Genomic DNA, 6,976 nt, shown 5'->3' on the forward strand with positions numbered 1-6,976 from the left:
TTGATTTGTCCCGATCTGTTCTTGGACAGTGTGTTCTCAGTTTTCCCTCCTTTGCCTGAAGACCAAGCACAGACTGACCTGGGAAACATTGCAACTAAAGCTTCCCAGGAATGTCTGTAATCCTAACCCAGCATGCTCTGGCATGTCTTTTAATGGACACTTCATTTATCCAAATCAGAAGTTAACAGTGATTTAAAAAAAAAAAAGCCTACTATCAGAGTTTAAAGAATGGGTGCTCCCATGGTATTAGAGATCATTTAAATTAATACCTTCATATAGAGGGCAACTTAGGATGCAAGTCAAAAAGGCTCAGAATCTTGTATATCCTCTCAGCCAGCAATTCTCTAAGAATTAACCCTGTGGAAATGATTGCAGATGTGCTAAGGTTTATCTAGAAAAGCCCAAAATTGAGGTTCTATATGTCCCAACAATAAGGGCTGTTGTAACAAAGTATTAAAAGTAGGGGGGTTATAACAAATTTATTGTCTCTGCTCTGGAGGCTAGAAGCCTGGCATCAGGGTGTCAGTAGGACCATGCTCCCTCTGAAACCTGTAAGGGAATCCTTCCTTGCCTCTGTAGCTTCTGGTAGCCCCAAGCATTCCTTGGCTTATGGCAACACAAGTAATATCTTCATGTGGTGGTGTCCCTCTGTGTGTGTTTCCGTTTTTTATAAGGACACCCGTCATAATGGATTAGGGCCCACCCGAAGAGCCCTTATTTTAACTTGATTGCGTCTGTAAAGACCGTATTTCCATCAAGGTCACATTCTGAGGTACTGGAGATTAGGACCTCAAAAAACCTTTTTGGGGGGAAACAAACCCATTACCGTCTCAACCTGTGGCCCCTAAAAAGTTACATCCTTCCCGCATGGGAAGCCAATCCCAACATCCCTCAAAGTCTTCATCATTCTAGCATCGCCTCTAAGGCCAGTATTTCATCCACATACCACCAATTAAACTCTCATTTAAGTCATTCAGACCAGTTATGGGGAAGACCTGGGGTAAGATTCATGCTGGAGCAAGATTCCTTTCCATCTGGGAACCCCTGAAACCAGACTAGTGATCTGCTTCTAGAACACAGTGGTAGGATAGGCAGAGGTTGAACAGTTCCATTCCAGAAGGGAGAGGTCAGAAGAAAAAGGGGGGCATGGGTCCCAAGCGAGTATGAAACCTAGTAGGGCAAGTTCCCCTGGATTTTAAGACTTGAGAATAATCTTCACAACCTCCATGCTCTGTTCTGAGGAGCCTGCTGGGGTGGTGACACTGCCCCTCACAACCAAGGAAGTGGCCCAAAGACTCAGCAGACTTGCATCCTGGGTCTGTCCTCTTTGGGGGGCCTCTGAGCTGCCCTCAAATCATTTTTCCCTCTTGAAGGATAACATGTCTACAGCCAAACAGTTCTATCGGTTCTTCTCCTGCCTGCAGAATCACAAAAGTCTGACAACCTGCCTTTCATCCCATTTCTGTCCCCTTCCAAGCCATCAGTGTTTCTGCTGAGATAGTTTGCTGGGTCCATGGATCACAAACCTAATATCTTTAGCAAATGGTTGTCCAGCCACAGCATTCGTGTTTTCTTTGGAGCATACTTTCCCATTATTTGCGATACTGACAGGCTGAGAATTTCCCAAATCTCCAAATTCTAGTTCCTTTTTGCTTCACAGTTCCTTCTACAATTTATTTTTTTCCTCTCACATTTTACTATTATCAGGCCTTTGCTAAATATCCAACTTCATTGCTTACAACTTCTACCTTCCACCCAAAAGAGCACAATGTAGTCAAGTTCTCTGCCACTTTATAAAAAGGATCACCTTTCCTGTAGTTTCCAATTCACTTTCCTCATTTCCCTCTGAATCTCACCAGAAACACATTTAATGTCTGTGTTTCTAACAATAGACAATCTAGGCTTTTTCTATGCTGCATCTCAAAATTCCCCCATCTACCCATTACCCAATTCTAAAGCTGCTCCCACATTTTTATTTAAAAATATTTTTTTAAAGATTTTATTTATTTGACAGAGATAGAGACAGCCAGCGAGAGAGGGAACACAAGCAGGGGGAGTGGGACAGGAAGAAGCAGGATCCTGACGTGGGGCTCCCATAACGCCGGGATCACGCCCTGAGCCGAAGGCAGACGCTTAACCGCTGTGCCGCCCAGGCGCCCCTATTTAAAAATATTTAAAATTGAACTATAGTTGACAGAAAATATATTAGTTTCATATGGTTTCACTCATTTATGGAACATAAGAAGTAGGAAGATCGGTAGGAGAAGAAAGGGAAGAAGAAAGGGGGGTAAACAGAAGGGGGAATGAACCATGAGAGACTATGGACTCTGGGAAACAAACTGAGGGCTTCAGAGGGGAGGGGGTGGGGGTTTGGGATAGACTGGTGATGGGTATTAAGGAGGGCACGTATTGCATGGTGCACTGGGTGTTATACGCAAGTAATGAATCATGGAACTTCACATCAAGAACTAGGGGTATACTGTATGGTGACTAACAATATAATAGAAAATTAATAAAAAATAAATAAAACAAGGGATTTTAATTAAAAAATATATTAGTTTCAGATGTACAACATAGTGAGTCAGCAATTCTATACATTATGAAATGTTCATCATGATAAGTGTAGTTACCAACTGTCAACATACAGAGTTATTACAATGTTATTGACTATATTCCCTATTGACTTTTCATTCTTGGCACTTACTTATTTTATAGCTAGAAATGTGTACCTCTTAATCCCCTTCACCTATGTTGCCCACTCCCCCCAACTCTGCTCTGGCAATCACTAATTCTCTGTATTTATGGGTCTGTTTCTGTTTTTCTTGGTTCATTTGTGTTTTTTGTTTTTAGATTCTGCATATAAGTAAAATCGTAAGGGGTTTGTCTTTTTCTGTCTGACTTATTTTACTTAGCATAACATGCTCTAGGTCCCATATTTAGGTATTTGTTATAGCAGCCCCCCACTTTCCTTTACCAAAATCTGTATTAGGGTTCTCCAGAGAGGCAAAACTTTGGTGTTGCAGAATTCCTTTATCCTTGGGAAACCTGTCTTTGCTCTTGGGGTCTTCAGCTGAATGGATGTGGCCCACCCATGTTATTGAAGATATTCTGCTTTACTTAAAGTCTACTGCTTGTAAATGTTAATTATATTTTAAAACTAACTTAATAGCAACATCTAAGCTGGTGTTTGACCAAACAACACCCAGTGTTTGACCAATCATAATCTAGCCAGGTTGACACATAAAATGAACCATCACAGGGACTGAGCAAATAAACTGGTATATATCCATACAATAAAACTCTTCACCACGTGTTACTGACTAAAAGAAAGCAAGTTACAGGGGCTCCTGGGTGGTGCAGTCGTTAGGCGTCTGCCTTCGGCTAGGGGCATGATCCCGGCATTCTGGGATCGAGCCCCACATCAGGCTCCTCCGCTAGGAGCCTGCTTCTTCCTCTCCCACCCCCCTGCTTGTGTTCCCTCTCTCGCTGGCTGTCTCTCTCTCTGTCAAATAAATAAATAAAATCTTTAAAAAAAAAAAAAAAGCAAGTTACATGAGATGTATAGTATGATCCCCCTTTTTGCTTTAAAATAGAAAAAAAGCGTCAGGAGGATATATATGTCACTCAAGTGGTGGAGTTATGATTGGTTATTATTTTTGCTTATATGTAATTTTTAAACTTTTATGATAAATTTGGGTGTTTTTGCCTATTACAAAATACGTCCCCCCCAGCTTTGTCGAGATAAAATTAACATATAACATTGTGTAAGCTTGAGGTGTACAGTCTGTTGAGCTGATACACTTATATATTGCAGTATGATTAACACCATAGGGTTATCCATCATATCACATGACTTCCATTTCTTCATTTTGGTGAGAACATTAAGATCTGTCTTAGCGACTTTCAAGCCTATAATACAGTATTATCAATAGTAATCGCTATCTTATAGATTAGCCCCTAGAACTTATTTATTTTCTAACTGGAAATATTATTCCTTGACCAGCAACTCCCTATTTCCTCCACCCCCTCAGCCCCTGGTAACCACCACTACTCTGTTTCTGTGAGTCCAGATAGTTTTAAATTTCACTTATAAGTGATATCATACAATATTTATCTTTCTCCATCTGACTTTCCTTAGTATAATGCCCTCAAAGTCCATCCATTTTGTCATGAATGTCAGGATTTTCCTTTTTCTCATGGCTATTTCATTGTATGTATATATGCACCGTATCTTCTTTATCTATTCATGCATACACAAACAGGTTGTTTTCATATCTTGGCTATAGTGAATAATGCTGTAATAAACATGGGAGTGCGGATATTTCTTTGAGACCCTGTTTTCATTTCTTTAGGATAATACCCAGAAGTGAGTTTGCTGGATCATACGGTAGTTCTAATTTTTTGAGGAACCTCCATACTGTCTTCCATAGTGGCTGCACCAATTTATGTTCCCACCAACAGTGCACCAGGGTTCCCTTTTCTCCACATCCTTGCCAACATCTGTTATAACTTATAGCCATTCTAACAGGTGTGGGGTGATAGCTCATTGGAGTTTTATTTTGCATTTCCTTGATGATTAGTGATGTCGAGCATCTTTTCATGTGTCAGTTGACCGTTTGTATATCTTCTTTGGAAAAACATTCAGTTCTTCTGCCCATTTTTAAATTGGATTGTGTATTTTTATGCTGTAACATTAATGCTATTGAGTTTTTAAAAATCTATTTTGGGATATTAACCATTTATCAAATACATAGTTTGAAAATATTTCCTCCCATTTCATAAATTGCCTTTTCATTTTGTGATTGTTTCTTTTGCTATGCAGAAACTTTTTTGTTTATTGTAGTCCCATTTATTTATTTTTGCCTTTGTTTCTTGTGCTTTTGGTATCACATCCAAAAATTGTTGCCAAGAGCAATGTCAAGGAGTTTTTTCCCTATGTTTTCTTTCAGGAGTTTTATATGGTCTCAGATTTTATATTTAAGTCTTCAATACAGTTAGAGTTGATTTTTGTGAGTGGTGTAAGATAGTGGTCCAACGTCATTCTTCTGCTTGTGATTATCCAGTTTCTCCAACACTATTTAGTGAAGAAATTATGCTTTCCCCATTGAGTATTCTTGTCAAATATTAGTTCACAAAATATTTTCTTAATTATTAAAATGTTAGAGTAGCCATTCTTCCTCATCACCTCCTTCACTAAAATTAAGCAGGTTTGGCAGTAAGAACTTTTAAAAAGGCCATATGTTTAACCCAGTATTTCTATTCCTCAGAACTTGACTTGGGAAAATAATCCAAGATACAGTTAAAGATTTATATCCGATGATATTCATCACAGAACTACTTATATAATAGGGTAAATTATAAATACTCCAATGCCCGCAAATTAGAGTTTGGCTAAATAAATCATGATTTTGTGATACCATGAAAAATTAGTCATTAAACACTCATTCTAACAAAGGGTGAAAGAAGCTTAAGTTTGGAGGATTATAAAATCATATGTCCAAGTAACATCTTTGTGGTGTAAAAACACCTACTCGCAGAAAAAAAAAGCATGGAAGAAAATAAACCAAAATGTAAATAGCTAGGGGTGATATTATGTATGATTTAAATAGCCCTCACAATGTTTTCCTCTGTTTTCCAAGATTTTCACGTGGTACTTTAATCAGATGGAAAATTGAAAAGTGGAAAATCCAGTTTTAAAGCTATAGTTCCTCCACTTCTTGAGTGAAATTCATTTACAGCAGGGACCAAAAAACCTTCAATTTACTGAAAGCCATTTAGCTGAGAACTGATCTCTACATTGCAAATTCTATGGCTGAATTTCAGTCTTCAATTTGCTCAGCTGATCAGCAGTGTCTAATACAGCTAATCACTTCCTCTACCTTGAAATGCCATCAAATGAAAGCAGGACTTCCAGGTCTCCTCATTTCCCTACCTCTCTGATTGCTCCTTGACTCCTTGTGTTGCCCCTATTCTCCACCTTCCAGCCTCTTCACTGTGAAATGTATCCCAAACTTTTCTTTACCTACATTCATTCCCTAGGCAGCCTCCATCAGTTCTATAGCTTCTGTACCATACATATGTTGACAGTTCCCAAAGTTAGATTTCTAGGTCCCTGAACTTCAGGCTTATATCCAACTGCCTTCTTGACATTTTATTTAATTGTCTAATAGCACACTGCTATGGACAGAATTGTATTCTCCCCAAAACCTGTGTGTTGAATCCCTAACTGCAATTGTGAACTGTATTTGGAGACAGAACCTGTAAGGAAGTGATAAAATATAAATGAAGTCATAAGGGTGGGCCCTAATCTGGAAGGGCTGGTGTCCTTATGTGAAGAGGAAGAGACACCAGAGTTCTTGCCCTTCCCTCAACCCCACAGTGAGGACACAGCAAGGAAGCAAGAAGTTGGTAATCTGCAAGCCAGGAAGAGAGAAGGACTTTGCTCTTGGACTTCCAACCTCCAGAGTCGTGGGAAAATAAATTTGTTGTTTAAGTCACACAGTCTGTGGCATTTTATTATGGCACTGAAGTGGACTAATACAGCCATTCCTATTTAGTATGTCCAGAACCACCCTTCAAACCTGTACCTTTCATTTTTACAGTTGTGGAAGCCAAACATCTTGGGTGTTATCCTTTACTCCTCTCTTTCACTTTCCATATCCAGTCAGTCAGCAACTCCCACTCTACCTTAAAAATACATTCAGACTGGAACCACTGTTCATCGCCTTTGCCCCTAACACCCTGGTGAAGCCAGCACTTCTCAACTGGAGTGCTACAATCGCTGCCCTTGACATTGTAAAGACTATCTTCAACAGAGCAGCTAGTGAAGACTGACTTTTTAGTATTGAATCAGGTTGTTATTTCTTTGCTCAAAAATCTCCAGCAGTTTCTTATTTCATAATAAAATTCCAAGTTTTTCCAATGGCCTACAAGGCTCTACATCAGTGGTTCTCAAACCTGACCATTGACATCTTGT

The sequence above is a fragment of the Ailuropoda melanoleuca genome, chromosome 2 (assembly GCF_002007445.2).
Source record: "Ailuropoda melanoleuca isolate Jingjing chromosome 2, ASM200744v2, whole genome shotgun sequence".
Taxonomy (NCBI): domain Eukaryota; kingdom Metazoa; phylum Chordata; class Mammalia; order Carnivora; family Ursidae; genus Ailuropoda; species Ailuropoda melanoleuca.